General features: G+C 41.0%; 1 protein-coding gene and 2 long non-coding RNA genes across 13 annotated transcripts in view; 2 read left to right on the forward strand and 1 right to left on the reverse strand.

Annotated features, from left to right (window-relative positions):
• LOC139581050 (monocarboxylate transporter 6-like) overlaps window positions 1-13,034 on the reverse strand; it is a 31,257-nt gene extending 18,223 nt beyond the window's left edge. Inside the window, exons 1-6 of one of the 11 annotated variants that reach the window (XM_071410391.1) lie at window positions 8,098-8,734; window positions 7,364-7,434; window positions 4,612-7,166; window positions 4,420-4,506; window positions 3,759-4,223; window positions 3,513-3,603 (exon numbers count right to left, since the gene is read on the reverse strand). The gene's annotated coding sequence lies outside the window, so the exon portion shown is untranslated. The other 10 variants (XM_071410389.1, XM_071410390.1, XM_071410392.1 and 7 more) reach the window with 10 other exon arrangements.
• Window positions 13,035-16,894: 3,860 nt separating this feature from the next.
• On the forward strand, window positions 16,895-17,530 carry LOC139581054 (uncharacterized). The gene is made up of 3 exons (XR_011676138.1): window positions 16,895-17,046; window positions 17,157-17,323; window positions 17,457-17,530. It is a non-coding gene; the product is annotated as an uncharacterized lncRNA (long non-coding RNA).
• A 1,119-nt stretch (window positions 17,531-18,649) lies between these two features.
• On the forward strand, window positions 18,650-19,495 carry LOC139581053 (uncharacterized). The gene is made up of 3 exons (XR_011676137.1): window positions 18,650-18,783; window positions 18,951-19,025; window positions 19,295-19,495. It is a non-coding gene; the product is annotated as an uncharacterized lncRNA (long non-coding RNA).
• Window positions 19,496-20,296: the final 801 nt, after the last annotated feature.

The raw sequence follows: 20,296 nt of genomic DNA on the forward strand, positions 1-20,296 counted from the left end.
ATGCAGCTACCAACAACAGGGCATCAACGGCTTTCAACTTATTCAGTCCACAAGGGTCCACGGTGTGCAATCAAGGCATGTCTTTTTATCAGACAAATGAAGCATAAAATCACCATTAATCAATTATTAATACAGCTGTGACAGTAATAAACACAATGTAAAACACCTACCACTTCTACATAAATATTAAGGAAACATGCATAGAATGTTTTTAATAGCCATCTTGCAACGTCATTTGTTGATTTAGCGGTCTTCCACCTGTGTGTGCACAATGAGGTAAAGTCCTTGGGTGCATTTGTTTCCAAGTGAAATGTTTACTTCATGTTCCCTTCCCTCGTTTTGTTACTATCACACCTGCTTCTGAAGTCATCAGGGTTTTGATGTGCCACATGGCAGTAGACCAGTCAAACCATAAGCAACACTTGTATGCGTTAAGCAATAGAGCTCGCCAGCTTGTAGTTCTAAAAACCGTAAATGAGTTACCTGGTTTGTTTAGCCATTGTACAACATGAATGGGGAAAGATTAGGGTTTGTGGATAAACACCGAAAATAAGGTCAGAGGTTAATACAGGCTTAGGTCTTACATGTTTTGTTCTATGAGATATCAGTCAGTTAACAAGACCATTATGAAGCCTTGTGCTTTTAAAAAAATCATTACATAAATGCTTCAAATTTGACATTAGCAGAAAATGAGTCCCTCAGAACAAAACAGACAAGATCTCCTCAGCCTGTTAACCACAGACCTTATTTTCAGTGATTATCCAAAAAGCCTAATTTTCCCATAGTGCCTACAAAAAGATTCCATTACTGCCAAAGACATCTATATCTAAGGTGTTTTCATTTTCTAAGAACTTCAAGACATCGACTGGGAGAGTGCACTGATGACCTATGAGGCCTCAGAAAGAGGACTTGTAATCCCCGAGTTTAAATGCTAGAGATGACATCGCTTTTGTCAGTGGTTGACCCCCTATCCCCTTCAGAGTCACACGGACGTGATCTATATGTCCAGGCCATGCAACACCTCGGGCTCCAGAGTGGCACAGCGGTCTATGCCACTGCATCTCAGTGCTAGAGGCGTCAGTACAACCGGCCGTGATTGGGAGTCCCATAGGGCGGCGCACAAATGGCCCAGCGTCCGGGTTTGTAAATAAGAATTTGTTCTTAACTGACTTGCCTAGTTAAATAATGGTTACATTTTTTTATATAAAACTGTTAAACACATGCAGCAATCAAGTTCATGAATGAAATCCTCCAACAGGCTCTTTATATCAGGAATCAGTCACAAGTACCCCTGGTGCACGGTTAAATTATTTAGCCAATTAAACACAAATATTTCAAAGGAGCATAAAGTTCAGTAGGTCAATGTCACAGAATGCCATAAACAAGTGATAAGTAAACATGCCGTTTTACTGACTTAAAATGGTCAATCTGCAGTTGCTACATACATTGGGCTTACAAATTAATGATTTGTGCCCATGGATTCTTGAAGACTAACTATAAATGCCTCATTAATTCAACTCTTACACCGTCAAAATCCAAAATATAAGCTTGTTTTATTCCAATTCTTGTAAACAAAGTAATGTAAACAAACACTATATTGCCTCAAAACATGGTTAAAACTATAATTTTGATATGGATGGTCAGTCCTTGCATACATAGCTCGGTCTACGTATTTGAAATAGGTTATATTACTCCAGACCCATCCCTCATCTTTTTACCGAAACAGAGCAGGGAGAACAATTGATTGCCCCTTTTAAAAAGACACATTCCAGGATTATTAGGTTTGCCAGGGAAAAAAAGTCTATGTTCTTGATTTTATCAAACTTGAATATAGATTGTTGGGAATGTCTCCCAAGCTACACAGTCAGGATAGTGGCAAGTAGAAGTGCTTGAGTGTGTCAACATTAGACTAGCCCAAAACCTGTGTCACTAGTGGCTATGCATGCCTCAGGTGTGATGCAGAACAGTGGTTCGATTCAGTGGTTCCCTGGCAGACTGATTGACTGGAAACAAGTGGACGACTTCAGGAGATCTCCACGGACCAACTCCAAATCTCTTGGGAGGAATTGCTATCCCGTCCAGAACTTAAGGAGTCACACAAGGGTCTTTGGTGACGCTAAAAGAGAATAAATTATAAAAATGACTTCTGTATGTGTATGGCAATAATGGTGAGCAGCAAAGGTGCATTACTGAAAGGCCACTACTGAGGATATGAAACAAATAGGTAAGCTTGCTGAAAGCAGTCTTTAACAAAGTTGTAAGGTGGTGATTCTTGTTTGAACTAAATTGTTCACTGCAATAATTATACCCTAGCCCCCATAACATGTCTGAGACATATTCCCTCTAATAAATAACTAAACCCTTGTTCAGCCTTAGAACTAAATGATACTTATGCGAGAGGACCAGCTCTCTATTATGATAACGATCAGAGATCAACTGAAGGTTCAGTTACATTTTTTTCATCAACAAGCTGGAGACCGACAGGGAGTAGAGATGTATGTTGTGAGATGGTCACATCTGTAGACATTTTTGTAAGTTCAAAACAGCTTGTTACTTTTCCCACTATGTTTACTCATGGAGTTTGTAGTAAAACAAGAAATTGAATGTCAATAGTGCTTGCTTTCAGCAAGCACAATAACTATCAACTAGCCTTTTGAAGCCCAGGGGCAAAATACATGTGAAAATAAAAGGACAATAATAGGCAGAAGTGATAATAGCCATCTCCACAAAACCGGAGGTATCCAGGATGTATCACATCCGGCCGTGATTGGGAGTCCCATAGGGCGGCGCACAATTGGCCCAGCGTTCTCCGGGTTTGGCCGGTGTAGGCCGTATTTGTAAATAAGAATTTGTTCTTAACTGACTTGCCTAGTTAAATAAAAGGTTAAATAAAAAACACTTTATTTTTTAAAATCGTCATAACTGAACGCATTAAGGAAAGAAATTCCACTAATTAACTTTTAACAAGGCACACCTGTTAATTGAAATGCATTCCAGGTGACTGCCTCATGAAGCTGGTTGAGAGAATGCCAAGTGTACAAAGCGGTCATCAAGGCAAAGGGTGGCTACTTTGAAGAAACTGAAATATCAAATATATACCGCAATGCGACACCTCGTTTAGACAGGGTACGTACGCCTCATTGTCCTCTTCATAATTTGTCTCCCCAGGCCAGATAACATGATCAAAGCTGATCTAGTAAAAATACATTTGAAAAATTATGAATAGATAAACATGTTTGTCCCTGGACTTATCCTAAATTCAGAAATTATTAATACAAACAGGGTAACTGCATTAGACTGGCTGCATTAAAATAAGTTGTCAAACATACTCCACAGTTCCAGTTTAATACACTGGGGAATGAAGAGCTGTGTTCAACTTGTGAGATTCACTCAATGTATGAAATACAGAACCACTTAGGGGCAGTTAATGCTTTAAGTACGTTTCATGAATAACCGTTTTGAAATATCAAAAGGAACACTGAACTTTTGATATTGTGGCATTAGGTTGTTACCTCAGGGCTGCACACAACGTCTGCCACGCGGGGGAACATGAGTGGAACCACATCGCAACTGTTTTATTTGTCTAATGGTTCTTCCCAGTACCTGCAAAACAAACACACGATTAGACATTTAACACAATCCAACGTCACAATACTGAAATAAAAGCAGGAATGAGGGATACGTAACTAGAATGAAAAACTAAGCTAGGGTAACAGTCACTATTGTTCAGATAACGATCTCTGGAAAAGGTTGATTACGGCATGCTGTAGTAGACGGTAGAATAGCCATTTGCTGTTCTCGGCTGTGACCTCAGGGAGGTCCCACATGTCAGCCAAACACCCGATTACAGCCTTTTGGTCATCAGACAGCTCTGCATACTCCCCCAGCTTCAGAAAATAAACATGTCAAAAGTGACTTATTTTTCACTTCAATTTGTAGAACAAATACATCCAGTCTGCTGATATCACTACATCTTTATTGTAATACATAGAAGCTCAATCGTTTTCTGTTACTCAACATAATCAGATGTGTTGGTCACATATCTCCAGAAATGCTGATGTACCTGCACTCAGGAACACACTATTTTCAAATGATCAATGCAGTGTTTATTATTACATGAATGATCGGTTTAAAGCTCAGTGTCACCATGTGAGAAAACTATAGGCTCAAAATTCAAAAAGGCACACACACCTGAGCAATCCTGTTGCAGATAACAATGAGATCTGGAAAGACATGAGAAACCCACACAATGATCTTGCTAGTATCACTTTATTAAAGCTTATGTGACGGCCTATTGGCCTTCACCAGAGCTTGTCCCAGAGGCAGACACGTAAAATGTTGTAAAAAGAAAACTAGCAGTGTGCGGATTTGTCCTTTCAAGAGAACTATAGCCTAAAATAATATAATTGATCAACATACCATAGTTCACGTGGAAGCCTGTTTGCAACGTATGCACAGCGAAACGTATGAAGTCTTGATTGACCCCGTCTCCGACGGCAGCATCCCCTATAACACAAGTAGGTTTTGAAATAGGTTCAAACAGTTTGTCAGACAATGCAGAACTGACGAGTAAAAAAAACAACAACATGCAAATGACACGTTGCAGTCTACCGTCTAATACGCAGCGAATGGGGGCGGGCGCAATCGACTTTGTGGGACTTGTAAAAGCAGATGATCAACTTTTCTCTGTCCCAAACACTGCCACGAATGTCCATGGTGAAACTGAGAGATTTTTCTTGCTCCTGGAGTAACATCATCCTGAAGTGCACAGCTGCCCTCGAAGGATGACCTACTGTCTTCCATTCTGGAGAAAAAAAAAGACAAACCATAGGGAAATAATTCATGTGTTTAAAAAAGGTACAGGGGAAGAATGTGAATCTGAGACTAAAGTAAAGTTAAGTAAAGTTAAGTAAAGTTAAGTGGTTAAGTAAAATAAATGCAATATTACAGCTCTTTGAGATCAGAATAATCAATGATCATCAGTAAAGGATAATACATCATCCTTGGATAATGCAAGACCCATGTACAGGTAACCAGTGCATTCGGAAAAGTATTTAGACCCCTTGACTTTTTCCACATTGTTACGTTACAGCCTTATTCTCAAATGGATTAAATAAATACAAATCTCCACACAATACCCCATAATGTTTTTCTAGTTGCACATTTATTCAAACTAAAAAAACTGAAATATCACATTCACATAAATATTCAGACCCTTTACTCAGTACTTTGTTGAAGAACCTTTGGCAGCGATTACAGCCTACAAGCTTGGCACACCTGTATTTGGGGAGTTTCTGACATTCTTCTCTGCAGATCCTCTCAAGCTCAGTCAGGTTGGAAGGGGAGCGTCTCTGCAAAGCTATTTTCAGGTCTTTCTATAGATGTTCGATCGGGTTCAAGTCCGGCCACTCAAGGACATCATTGTGCTGTTGGAAGGTGAGACTTCATCCAAGTCTGAGGTCCTGAGTGCTCTGGAGCAGGTTTTCATCAAGGATCTATCTGTACTTCGCTCCGTTCAGCTTTCCCTCGATCCTGACTAGTCTCCCAGTCTCTGCCGCTAAAAAAAAAAAAACATACCCACAGCATGATGCTGCCACCACCATGCTTCACTGTAAGGATGGTGCCAGGTTTCCTCCAGACGTGACGCTTGGCATTCAGGCCAAAATCTTGGTTTCATCAGACAAGAGAATCTGGTTTCTCATGGTGTGAGAGTCTTTAGGTGCCTTTTGACAAACTCCAAGTTGGCTGTCACGTGCCTTTTACTGAGGAGTGGCTTCCGTCTAGCCACTCTACCATAAAGGCCTCATTGGTGGAGTGCTGCAGAGATGGGAGAATCTTCCAGAAGGACAACCATCTCCACAGAGGAACTCTGGAGCTCGGTCAGAGTGACCATCGGGTTATTGGTCACCTCTCGGACCAAGGCCCTTCTCCCACAATTGCCCTGTTTTGCCATGCCGCCAGCTCTAGGAAGAGTCTTGGTGGTTCCAAACGTCTTCCATTGAAGAATGATGGAGGCCACGGTGTTCTTGGAGACCTTCAATGCTTCAGAATTTTTTGGTACCCTTCCCCAGATCTGTGCCGACACAATCCTGTCTCGGAAGTCTACAGACAATTCCTTTGACCTCATGGCATGGTTTTTGCTCTGACAACTGTGGGACCTTGTATAGACAGGTGTGTGCCTTTCCAAATCATGTCCAATCAATTGAATTTACCACAGGTCTACTCCAATCAAGTTGTAGAAACAGCTCAAGGATGATCAATGGAAACAGGATGCACCGGAGCTCAATTTCGAGTCTCAGAGCAAAGGGTCTGAATACTTATGTAATTAAGATATCCATTTTTAATACATTTGGCAAAAAAAAAAAAATGGGGTATTGTATGTAGATTGATGACGGGAAAAAACAATTTCAAACATTTTAGAATAAGGCTGTAAAGTAACAAAATGTGGAAAAGGGGAAGAAGTCTGAATACTTTCCGAATGCACGGTACATTTAACGTAAGCCTACATACAAATATATAATTTCCTCTATTGCTCTCTGTAACTACCTTGGACAGGATGTAACCACTACACAGACTTTATCGGTCTGAACTCTTTAGTAGTAAAATATTATCCATGGTAATGACAATACAATAAGCAATACTATCATTGACACAGGGGTCGTGTTTAGAGTTCAGAAATCTGCATTTTTAACCATTTCACCTGCGTTTTATATTGAAAGTCAATTGTTTTTTTGGCTTCAATAAAGTGATCAGGGGCATGTAACTATAGTTCTTTCACTCCCGTTCGTGAATTCTCCTCCGAGTGAAGCACAAAAATGGGTCTGATCCCAAGCAGAAATTACATTAAGAAACATTTTACATCTGCATTTACAAAATGCAGCAAGATATTTCTTATGCGTTCTTTTCTTTTCTGTGTGAAAAACGCAGAATTTTGTGTTAACGTGACAAGACATGCACCCCTACATCCTCTTGTTGTTAAGATGCAGTGACATCGGTTTTGTCACATAGTGCTTAAAGACATAACTGAGAAACAAAACAATTAAATCCAAACCAGGCTCTGGTGCTTTGTGTGATGGCCCAGCTACACACTCTTCAGAGGCACTCCCCTCCTTGGCACCCCCTTCCACAGCACCCCCTTCAAGGATGTTGACACATCTGTGGACAATCTTTCGAACATACAAATAATATGTATTTAAACAAAGCATGTCATGAAATTCCTAGTTTTCCATATTTATGAGATACATTGTCCTTTGCTTTCAAACTATTTCACCTCAGATCAGCCATGCTGTGTACGTAACAAAAAGCCTAATTGAAATAGAAACCGATCAGATGATCAATATATCAGTGTCATTAAGAGCTGTACCTTTCGCCACAGAAACATTCATGTTGTATGAAATCTCTTCAGAATTATTTTCCACATATTGGAGAGCAGTCCTGAAAGGGGAAGGGGTTGGTTTAAAAAAAAATGTAATTGCTGTAAGTTTGTAAAAATCTCTCAGCTAATAGGAATTATTGGTGATTAGTTAATTAGACCAGAACTTTTACTATTAGATATGCTGTGTTTCAAACAACGCTGTGATCATAGGTAAAAGAGACAACATGAACACATGTAATGTAATAAAAATGATGAACAATGACATTTAACTCAGGGTTCTATGCTCTAGAATGAGAGATAGATAGAAGACTGTGGGCAACACTATGTTTGCATAATTCTCCTGTAAAAGTTACTGCATACAAACATGAAGATTAGCTAGATCTGGTATCATCTAGGGATGACAAATCAGACTCACCAATTAGCCATCTTTTATTCATACGTGACATTTTGAAAACATATAGCTAACTAGCTAAATCCACAATTTAGCTGATGTAAATTACCACTGTAGTGGGGTAGGATCTGGCTAAAGATAATCTAACTTGTTATTGACAAATAACTAGCTAGTTAGCTAACGGGAGCTGACTAGCCAATGGATGAACTTTGGGGATGTATCTAACTATAGGGATGAACATTATATAGTGCTAAGGTTACACACACGATCGTATACGAAGGTGATAACATCACTTCATACAAACTGTGAAAGCAAACTTTCCAGACCTCACCTACGGTCGCGCGCCTGCCATGTTCCTCCATCAGGTCTTCCTGGTCAGCTCTTGTTGTTGCATGCGGTTTGGTTGATGGAACAAGACAGCCAATGATATTGGTTTTGACAGAGGGAACTGATTGGTCAGGTGTTGAAGGTCCTGCCCCCAATTTTGTCCTTGCGAAACACTGTCTATAAATGTACGAATCTCTGGGTTTGTGATCGCATCGACAGAAATCTGAGAATGCGTAGATTCAAAATTTGCAAGTGTGTTTTTGATTCACAGCAGAATATTCATGGTCATAAATGGAATTTTTATCATTCTGAAAATAAATCATACTTGCCAATTTTATAAAACGTGTTCAAGTGTCAAGTCACAAGTTTGCGATAGTTGTTACATTTATTCACACATCAAGCTTGCGAAATTAAAATTACACATTTGCAAATCGTAATTGCAACCACAAATCTAAAATACAAACTCACGTAATGCTGTTATCATTACAGGATGGCGCCGACAGAGATAGTCGCCTCGCTTCGAGTCCTTAAACTATGCAGTATTTTGTTTTGTTAATGTATTATTTCTTACATTGTTACCCCAGGAAATCTTAAGTCTTACTACCTACAGCTGGGAAGAACAATTGGATATAAGAGCGACATCAACTTACCATCATTACGACCAGGAATACGACTTTCCCAAAGCGGATCCTCTGTTTGGACCACCACCCAATGGATCTAATCCCAGAAGCCGACCCAAAACAGCACCGCAGAAGGAGCAGACGGAGCGGCCTTGTCAGGCTCCGTAGACATGCACATCGCCCACCTCTTCCGACTTCCGAGTATACTACTCGCCAATGTCCAGTCTCTTGATATCAAGGTAGACGAAATTCGAGCAACGGTTGCCTTCCAGACAGACATCAGCGATTGTAACATTCTCTGTTTCACAGAAACATGGCTCTCTCGGGATATGTCGTCGGAATCGGTTCAGCCAGCGGGATTCTCCATGCATCACGCCGACAGAAATAAACACCTCTCTGGGAAGAGGAAGGGCGGGGGTGTATGCTTAATGACTAACGACTCATGGTGTAATCATAACAACATACAGGAACTCAAGTCCTTCTGCTCACCCGACCTAGAATTCCTTACAATCAAATGTCGGCCATATTTCCTCCCAAGAGAAATCTCGTCAGTTATCGGCACAGCTGCGTACATTACCCCTCAAGCAGATACCAAGACGGCCCTCAAGGAACTTCACTGGACAATGTAAACTGGAAACCATATATACTGAGGCTGCATTTATTGTAGCTGGGGATTTTAACAAAGCAAATTTGAGAACAAGGCTACCTAAATTCTATCAGCATATTGATTGCACTACGCGTGGGGGTAATACACTCGATCACTGCTACTCTAACTTCCGCGATGCATACAAAGGCCTCCCCCACCCTCCCTTCGGCAAATCTTATAAACAGAAACTCAAACAGGATGTACCAGTGACTAGAACCATTCAACGCTGGTCTGACCAATCGGAATCCACACTTCAAGATTGTTTTGATCACGCGAACTGGGATATGTTTTGGTCAGCCTCAGAGAACAACATCAATCTATACGCTGACATGGTGAGTGAGTTTATAAGGAAGTGCATTGGAGAAGTTGTACCCACTGTAACTATTAAAACCATGGATGGATGGCAGCATTCACACAAAACTGAAAAGCGCAAACCACCGCTTTTAACCATGGAAAGAGGTCTGGGAATATGGCTGAATATAAACAGTGTAGTTATTCCCTCAGCAAGGCAATCAAACAAGCGAAAAGCCGGTACAGGGACAAAGTGTAGTCGAAATTCAACGGCTCAGACACGAGGCGTATGTGGCAGGAAATCACGGACTACAAGAAGAAAACCAGCCACGTCACGGATACCGATGTCACACTTTCAGACAAACTAAACACCTTCTTTACCCGCTTTGAGGATAATACAGTGCCACCGTCGTGGCTCACTAACAAGGACTGCTCCCCCCCCTCCTTCTCCGTGGCCGACGTGAGTAAAACATTTAACCATGTTAACCCTCGCAAGGCTGCTGTCCCAGACGGCATCCCTAGCCACGTCCTCAGAGCATGCGCAGACCAGCTGGCTGGTGTGTTTATGGACATATTCAATCGCTCCCTATCCCAGTCCGCTGTCCCCACATGCTTTAAGATGTCCACCATTGTTCCGGTACCCAAGAAGGCAAAGATTACTGAACTAAATGACTACCGCCCCGTAGCACTCACTTCTGTCATCATCAAGTGCTTTGAGAGACTAGTCAAGGATCATATCACCTCCACCTTACCGGCCACTCTAGACCCACTTCAGTTTGCATACCGCCCCAACAGGTCCACAGACAATGCAATCACCATCACACTGCTCTATCCCATCTGGACAAGAGGAATACATATGTAAGAAGGCTGTTTATTGACTACAGTTCAGCATTCAACACCATAGTACCCTCCAAGCTCATAATCAAGCTGGAGGCCCTGGGTCTCAACCCCTCCCTGTGCAATTGGGTCCTGGACTTTCTGACGGGCCACCCCTAGGTGGTGAAGGTAGGAAACAACACAAGGGTGCATGCTCAGCCCCCTCCTGTATTCCCTGTTCACCCACGACTGCGTGGCCATGCACACCTTCAATTAAATCATCAAGTTTGCAGACGACACAACAGTAGTAGGCTTGATTAACAACAACAACGAGACAGCCTACAGGGAAGAGGTGAGGGCACTTGGAGTGTGGTGTCAGGAAAACAACCTCTCACTCAACGTCAACAAAACAAAACAAAGGAGATGATCATGGACTTCAGGAAACAGCAGAGGGAGCACCCCACTATCCACATCAAAGGGACAGCAGTGGAGAAGGTGGAAAGTATTAAGTTCCTCTGCGTACACATCACAGACAAACTGAAATGGTCCACCCACAAAGACAGTGTTGTGAAGAAGGCGCAACAGCGACAGCGCCTCTTCAACATCAGGAGGTTGAAGAAATTTGGCTCGTCACCCAAAACCCTGACCAACTTTTACAGATGGGGCGGCAGGTAGCCTAGTGGTTAGAGCGTTGGACTAGTAACAGAAAGGTTGCAAGATCAAATCCCCAAGCTGACAAGGTAAAAATCTGTTGTTCTGTCCCTGAACAAGGCAGTTAACCCACTGTTCCTAGGCCATCATTGAAAATAAGAATTTGTTCTTAACTGACTTGCCTAGTTAAATAACGGTAAAAAAATAAAGATGCACAATCGAGAGCATCCTGTCAGGCTGTATCACGGCAACTGCACCGCTCTCAACCGCAAGGCTCTCCAGAGGGTGGTGCGGTCTGCACAACGCATTACAGGGGCAAACTACCTGCCTTCCATGACACCTACAGCACCCGATGTCACAGGAAGGCCAAAAAGATCATCAAGGACAACAACCACCCGAGCCACTGCCTGTTCACACAGCTATCATCCAAAAGGCGATGTCAGTACAGGTGCATCAAAGGTAGAGGCCATCAGACTGCTAAACAGCAATCACTAACTCAGAGAGGCTGCTGCCTAGATTGAGACCCAATCACTGGCCAATTTAATAAATGGATCACTAGTCCCTTTAAATAATGCCACTTTAATAAATGTTTACATATCTTACATTATGTATATACTGTATTTTATATAATCTACTACACTTGCCTATGCCGCTCAGCCATCGCTCATCCATATATGTATTTGTACATATTCTCATTCACCCTTTTAGATTTGTGTGTATTAGGTAGTTGTTGGGGAACTGTTAGATTACTTGTTGGATAGTACTGCACTGTCAGAACAAGAAGCACAAGCATTTCGCTACACTCGCATTAACATCTGCTAACCATGTGTATGCAACCAATCAATTTTGATTTGACTATAATCCCATAGAATTCCCCTATTGTTGACTGTTCATGAAGGGGGAAGGGAGTAGGATATATGGCACATATTTGCATGTGCTTGAGAAAGTCTACAAATTCGAATGAATGGCCTACTGTGCAAGACCTTTTCCAGTGAAGATGTATGGACTTAATCTTTGTTTAGTGGCACAAATTCACATTGCGACTGTGCGTAATTAGCCTTAAATATCTCCAAACATTGCCTATAATTTGCATTTAGGCGCACATTCATGACAGAATGAGAAGCATGTAACTCAGCTGTCATTCATCCCATTCTAAAACTTAAATGTGTGAGTAGTTGGCCAATCTTCAAAGACTGTGGTGGCATGGTCCAATTTGTGCATCAACATCCAATTCAATTTTCAGTAGCAATTGGTTTTCTGGTCCCTTTGGCGCTCTAGTAGCATATCCACGTGGCATGCCAATATCAATCTATTTGATATTAGGAATCTTAACTGTAGGAGATCAAAATCTATCTGGGTCAAGAAAGACCTAGACCTCGATCCATCCAAACCATTGACCGTATGCGAACTCCAAATTACAGAGCGGCTATTTTGAATCAAATGTACAGCAACAGCACAACGCTCGAGATCACAACTCGTCGACCCGCATCTACGGCGGTGTGAAAACAGTTTGCCTGCCCTATAGTCTACTGTCTGTTATTATTGTTGAAGATTATCTTCTTGGCTCAAATAGCCTACTTCCCGTCAAAAATACATAGGTTACATTTAGTTTAATTTATGTCCAGTCTCATAATAAAAACACTGACATAATAGGAAAGCAACACAATTAGCCTATTGTTTTCGGTCGGCTAGAAAGGCTTGTATACCTTACACATAAACACGTTGGCAAGCCACCCATAGTGCAAGTTTCTTACCTTTTGAGGTTAAGTATTATTTCGGACCGCCATTACTTCGCTTCGACCATTTTTACCCTTTCTACCACATCATACACAAACCAACTGAAACTCCTAGCCTCTGCCTTGGAGCAACAATATCGCGTTCTCGGTGGGGTGGGAGGAGACCAGGATGTAAGAGCCTTGATGCGGTTATGTTTATCACAGCTTGCATTACGAACAGTCACATTTTTGTCCGTTGGTACTGTCAATCCAGACCAATCTGTCGTGGACATGAGGGGTAGAAAAATCTGCTTGATTATGACATTTAAAAAAATAGAGTGGTCAAAGAAATTGCAATGTGAGGCGTACTTCCTTGTATGATGGACGGTTTATTTTCTCTGAGCTGTACTAGCAGTCATATTTACCAGTATACCGTTACATTACATGCTCAGGAATGGCCAACACAGTTTATCCGATTTGGCATTACTGTACAAGCCGCTTCTATGAAGGATGAAACCTGCCATAGTTAGAAATAGTTGAATAAATGCACACATAAATATACAAATATATAAATAAATAGATACATAAATAGATGCACGCATAAAAATATTAATTAATACATGGATAAATGATGCAAACATACATAGGGTACATAATTATTTAAATAGTTAATCCCACTTTAATTTTATTCATTTATATTATTTCTGTATTTCTTCCTCAAATATGATAATGAAGGGGTGTCAAACAAACGTATGTGGGTGGTATCTAACACACCATTGGTTGATCAATGCCACGGTGCATTTGCCTGGGGTGCGTTCAGTTTTGAAACAGTACTGTACTGAATGACCATTTGAAAAACTGTGATTATGGTGGCCCAGAGGCCAGGTCTATGTTGTGCTGCATCAGGAGTCTCTGTTATCACCTGAACTCTGGTGAAGTCGTTAGGCAACTTCCTCCAAATTGTAAAACATGTATGGGTTCACCTCTCTGTCCCTTGTAGCAGCTAGCTGACCCAAGATTGCAGCCATACTACTTGCCAGAAAAACTGGGCTAATGTAGCTATCTACGGGTTGTACATCTCTCTTTTTGGACCATCAGAGCCAGGCAAAAGCAAGACGTTGCAAGACATTGGTTGATCAAAACATTGATCAACCAATGGTGCAACCAATGGTGTGCATGCTTACCACCCACAGATGTTTGATTGACACCCCCACATTATCAAATCAGAGGAAGAAATACATTAATAAATATATATATGAATGAAAGTGTGAATATTTAGATGATACATAGATCAATAATTTAATACATACAAATATGTGGAGAAACAGGAATGAACTTTGGTCACTATTTTTGTATTTCATTTATTTATGTGTGCATTTATTGATCTATAAACGTTTCTATTTACAGTGCATTTGGAAAGTATTCAGACCCCTTGACTTTTTCAACATTTTTTACGTTACAGCCTTATTCCAAAATGGATTAAATCAATTGTTTTCCTCATCAATCTACACACAATACCCCATATTGACAAGGTGAAAAGTGAAAAACCTTATTTACATAAGTATTCAGACCCTTTGCTATGACACTCGAAACTGAGCTCAAGTGCATCGTGTTTCCATTGATCATACTTGAGATGTTTCTACAACTTGATTGGAGTCAACCTGTGGTAAATTCAAATGATTGGAATTGATTTTTTATTTGATTTTTTAAAACTTTATTTAAATAGGCAAGTCAGTTAAGAACAAATGTTTATGTACAATGACATCCTACAATGATTTGGAAAGGCACACACCTGTCTCTATAAGGTCCCACAGTTGACAGTACATGTCAGAGCAAAAACCAAGCCAAGAGGGCGAAGGAATTGTTCATAGAGCTCTGAGACAGGATTGTATTGAGGCACAGATCTGGGGAAGGGTACCAACAAATGTCTGCAGCATTGAAGGTTCCCAAGAACACAGTGACCTCCATCATTCTTAAATTGAAGAAGTTTGGAACCACTAAGACTCTTCCTAGAGCTGGCCACCTGGCCAAACTGAGCAATCAGGGGAGAAGGGCCTTGGTCAGGGAGGTGACCAAGAACCCGATGGTCACTCTGACAGAGCTTCAGAGTTCCTCTGTGGAGATGGGAAGGACAACCATCTCTGCAGCACTCCACCAATCAGGCCTTTATGGTAGAGTGGCCAGACGGAAGCCACTCCTCAGTAAAAGGCACATGACAGCCCGCTTGGAATTTGCCAAAAGGCACCTAAAAGACTCTCAGACCATGAGAAACAAGATTCTCTGGTCTGATGAAACCAAGATTGAACTCTTTGGCCTGAATGCTAAGAGTCACGTCTGGAGGAAACCTGGCACCATCCCTACGGTGAAGCATGGCGGTGGCAGCATCATGCTGTGGGGATGTCTTTCAGTGGCAGGGAAGGCGAGTCTAGACAGGATCGAAGGAAAGATGAGCGGAGCAAAGTACAGAGAGATCCTTGATGAAAACCTGCTCCAGAGCACTCAGGACCTCAGACTGGGAGCGAAGTTTCACCTTGAATACTTTCCAAATGTACTGTATATGTGGATTTATTAACTTAATCATTTATTTCTAATTATGACAGGTTTGGTCCTCCATAGAGGGGAACCCGTTAGTTCTCAACAATTTGGACCACAACTTCACCAGAGTTCAGGTGATAGCATAGAGTCCAGGGGCTTTATTTATCAACCATGTGTACATTTCTCACTAAATTCAGATGTAATGGGAGATTATAGGATTTGCGCGCAGCATATTATTGGGAATTATCTAACTTTTATCAAACAGTTCACTTTTTTTGATAACAAAAACACCCTCATTTCCTGTATGATTTGGAATGTTGGAACTGTCTGAAAATGCATGCCGCATTTTTTTATATTTGCATAAAAATATAACGAGTGCCAATAACACTGGCTCCTTACAAAAAAGTCCTACATGAATCCTGCAGGAATTCAACCTTTTGTGATGGAATTGTGCAGGTGTCCTGCAGGAATCCTGTTGGATTGACAAAATCCTGCAGGAAAAGTCCCTGATGCTCCTGCAGGACTCCTGCGGAAGTATGACTTGTCATGCAAAAATGTTGAAAGTCCTGCACAAACATGAATATTCCTGCAGGTATCATGCAGGACCAAACCCTGCAGGATTTTGATATTCGTATAGGATATGGCAATAACTGCAGGGCCAAGTACATTCCTGCAGCAATCTTGCAGAACCAAAAACTGCAGGATTTTGATATTCCTACAGTATTTGAGATACAGTATATTGTAACAACAGAGAAAATAGACTTTTGAAATATAGTGCAATATCAGACATTTAAACTCAGCAGATGAGAAATGTAATAAATTACAATGTTCATATGCAATAAATATAGTATATACTTTTTTAATTTGATAGATACCAACACAATTGATAATGGTTTCAGTAGGCCCACAGTTCAGTCAATGTAATAATGCATTTATATATCATGCTGCCAGTTTAAGAAACACCTTCATTGATATACACTCTGAATAAATAAATACAATGTAAAAAAAAAAAATGTGTATACAGTTAAGTTAAGCTGAAGCAGAGAGGTGCAGAGGGCTGCCTTAATTGACATCCACGTCATCGGCACCCGGTGAACAATGGGTTAACTGCCTTGATCAGGGGCAGAACGACAGATTTTTACATGGTCAGCTCAGGGATTCGATCCAGCAATCCTTCGGTTACTGGCCCAATGCTCCTACCCGCCAGTCTACCTACCGCCCCCCGTTGTAATGATTACTCCATGCTAATAGAGTGGCAGGAGGAGCCACCCAATTTTGATATTGTACCTCACAACAAAATACTCAAAGAGGAGTTCCACCTGGGGGATATAGTGGATGTTGTGTGGGAGGACGAGAGTTCTCCTGCCAAAGTGATTGAAACAAGTGGTAGGTTTCGTGACATTGGTTCTCTCTCACGTCTGTCTCTAATGTTTGCATGGATATGTTAAACTGGTGTCTCTTATATTATTGCAATGCTTAAGTAATTTTTGCCTAATTGTTGCTGTCTATCAACTCCCACTTTTATAGAGCACAAAGACAAATTGATGAGGAAATTGCTCAAACTAGAGGCACCTAAGAGTCAAAGGAAGGACGAGGAAGCCAAACGCAAAAGGCAAACACCGACCAAGAGCTCATACACTCTCCTCAGCACTGAAACCAATCCGGCAAAGACGAGAAAGGTAGGCCAAAGAGTTTTTATTCTTATGCAGATACTTAAATGTAATAATTCAATTGCTCTCTCAATATCTAGGAGCTTCTATTTTCTCACATTAAACTTTTGACTGATTAGGTTGCTGACGGGACAAAGGATCTTCTCCTTACGGAGAAGATCACAGAAAGGGAAAATAAGGCTAAGGAAGAGGAGGAAGAGGATATTAAGGCTCTTAAAAAAAGAGGTGAAACAGTTGAAGGTCCAAAACCAGGAACTGAAAATCCTGAACATGTCTCTGCAGAGAGGTATGTATTGCTATAGGCATGTTTGTATTGTTATTAAGGAATCATCTGAATGTCTCTCTCTTCTGTCTGTCTCTCACTCCTTACAAATTATTGAATTGGTTTATTTGTTTCTGTTTTTCAATCTCATGAATAGCCTTGCTTCTAAAACTTGAAGCTGTGCCCAAGCCTCCACCCTCTCAGGTCACTGCCCAACCACTTACAAAGGTAAGTGCTTAATTAGCCATTCAGAAATTGTATTTGTCATCTTTCAACGTTGAACAGTGCTAAGATATTAGTGTATGATTATGTTAACATTTATACAGCCAGGACCATCGGCAGAGGGGATTACCCCTTTGGGCATAAGTAATGCCATGCTGCAGGCCTGCGGTAGAGGTGGCACCTCCAAGCACAACCATGGTTAAAGACCTGGCTGTGGCTGTGTTTGGGAGACAGGTGATTGCTACCCATAGATTATCTGCAAAAATTGGAAATGCCAATAAAGGGACTTCAGCAAAGCCGGCCCTTGATGAGGGAAAAGTCAAACTGATAATTGGCATGGGAAACATTTAGATCCTAATGCACCACTAGAAAGTGATTTCCAGTGGCAAAACCCATGTATTAACTCATAAAATGTTTTACTTTTGACCCGATTTGGATTTCTAGAAACTGTGCAAAACAAGTTTCCAGATATACCCCCCAAATTCATCCGAGCAGCACTGAGGGAGAAGATGAACGATGAGCATAAACTTCACATCAAGTATAGGTTTACATACTTTCTTGTCATGTATAGGTGTGTTTTCAGTGTTACTATACACATTTCTTCTGTGTTTTTAGACAAAAAATGCTTACATGGCCATTGTTTCCCTTAACCCCAAATTACCCCTTTTATTCAGTTATAGTATACCCCTCCTTTACTCCGCGTCCTACATTTTCCGGGGGGGGTCAGCTTTTTTACTTTTTCATCTGGAACGGAGCCTTGTGTGGAACGCTCCACAACACCTGAGCTTTGTAGTGTTGTCACTTCAATGAGGCCATTTGCATGGTTCGGACCAATGAGATGCGTTTTTTAAATTTCAGGATAGAGAGAAAAGATGATCAATATTTAATAAAAGGAAGTTATGTCTTCAGTGTTTAATAGTGCATCATTACATAGGCTAATCCTTACTCATGTGACTTAGTTGACAGCCTATTAGTAATACCGCATATATGGGCTTAATAACGATGTTTAACAACGATCAAGTTTGTTTCTGTTCCAAGTATGACCCCTTTCATTGAGTTGGATTCATGATAACAAGTAACCGTTAGGTCATACTTACTATTTCCTTTGTCACAGTTCCTCATGAACACACACAACGCGTTTCTGCTGTTACATCCTGTGAACTCTGCCCCTCTCATCTCTTTCCCCAGTTAGGACCGAGCCTATGAACAACAGTGAGACTGACAAACGCAGGCAGCAGCACTGGACAGCCATGCAGGCAAAGGTAACACAACACACCGTTTCAGCTGTTTTATACTGAATCCTCTGTCCCTCTCATTTCTCCCCTTTCCTAATTAGTTAAAACGGAGCCAAACGCACACACACACACAGAATTTCTGCTGTTACATCCTGTGAACTCCTCCCCTCTCATCTCTCTCCTGTTCTCCCCAGTTAAGACAGGGCCTTTAAACAACAGTGAGACTGACTACCACAGAAGGCAGCACTAGACAGCCATTGCCGGCAAAGGTAACACCACAGTGTCAGCCTCTCATTTCTTCCTTTTGAAACAGAGCCTAACACAACTGTATACTCACAGATGTTGGTGTACCAGCCATATTAAAACCAACTATCACCAAGTTTACCATTGCAGACATCTCTTTCGCTTCACACCAAGCGGTCGCTGGTCCGTATATAAGTACATAAGCGGTTCATGTGATGTCACCGACCGTTACTCACTCTTGTTACAAAATATGCTTCTACCATATTTATTCAATCTCATTTTCTTTTTCTCCTAGGAATCATATTTTATGCAGTGCTGGTGAAATGGACAATCAGACATGTCAGCTGTTGTTTCATTGGATGTCTTGTGGAATCTGTCCATTCTTTTGAAATAATGTGGATTGTCCTGCATTTCCAGGCCTGCTCCGAGATTAAATAGGTATGATGTCGGGCTCCTATTGCACAGCAATACTGTAGCCTACCCATACTGTAAAATATTTGTTATATTTACAGGTCTATTTTACTTTCGAGCATGGTTGGCTATTGAATGAGCGATGTTTAGACAGTACACATATTTTCCCAGGTTTTTTAGTCCAGCCCCCCCATTAAATCAAGTTAAGGAGGAAACCGATGTCTTTCCAGCCTGAATGGAGGATGTTTTATGTACGAACCGGACGCGGGGGGGTTAGGAGTGTATTGCACAAGGCCAGACGATGTAAACCTTGGCGAACCGTTGGGTTTGGTGGAACCGTTGGGGCTAGTAGACAGCTGTACAAAACACAAGTTACACACACACATTTTAAAACACAGAGACACATTTTATGATTAAAAACCAGACTGGATTTTGTTAAAAATTTTACATTTAAAGAAACTACGTTGGTAGACAAAATTCCAAAATATAAAATAAATAAAAGCAAAAGGACATCAGACAAAAAGTTTCACTCTCCACAGTCTCCATTGACAATAATCACATTTGACATTAATACTGTTGATAAATTAATACACTTAAAATAACTGTTAATAGTTGACATTTTCAGTACGTCTAAATGTGTATGTGTGTATGTTTATAAATGCATGCAGGTGTTACAGATTAACTATGGCAGAATGAGCCAGGATTCAAATGATCCTTTTCATTTTGCATGTGTAGTTTTAGTTTGAGTTGATACTAAATCCAAGGTTGGGGTATGCAGTTTTGTTCAGTTTTCATTATAACAATGTTAATTTGAGGTTAACTTTAAGCTAGTTCTTTTTTTGTTGTTGCTAGGCCTACTGTTAAATTGACATGACAGGATACAAAA

The sequence above is a fragment of the Salvelinus alpinus genome, chromosome 7 (assembly GCF_045679555.1).
Source record: "Salvelinus alpinus chromosome 7, SLU_Salpinus.1, whole genome shotgun sequence".
Classification (NCBI taxonomy): Eukaryota; Metazoa; Chordata; class Actinopteri; order Salmoniformes; family Salmonidae; genus Salvelinus; species Salvelinus alpinus.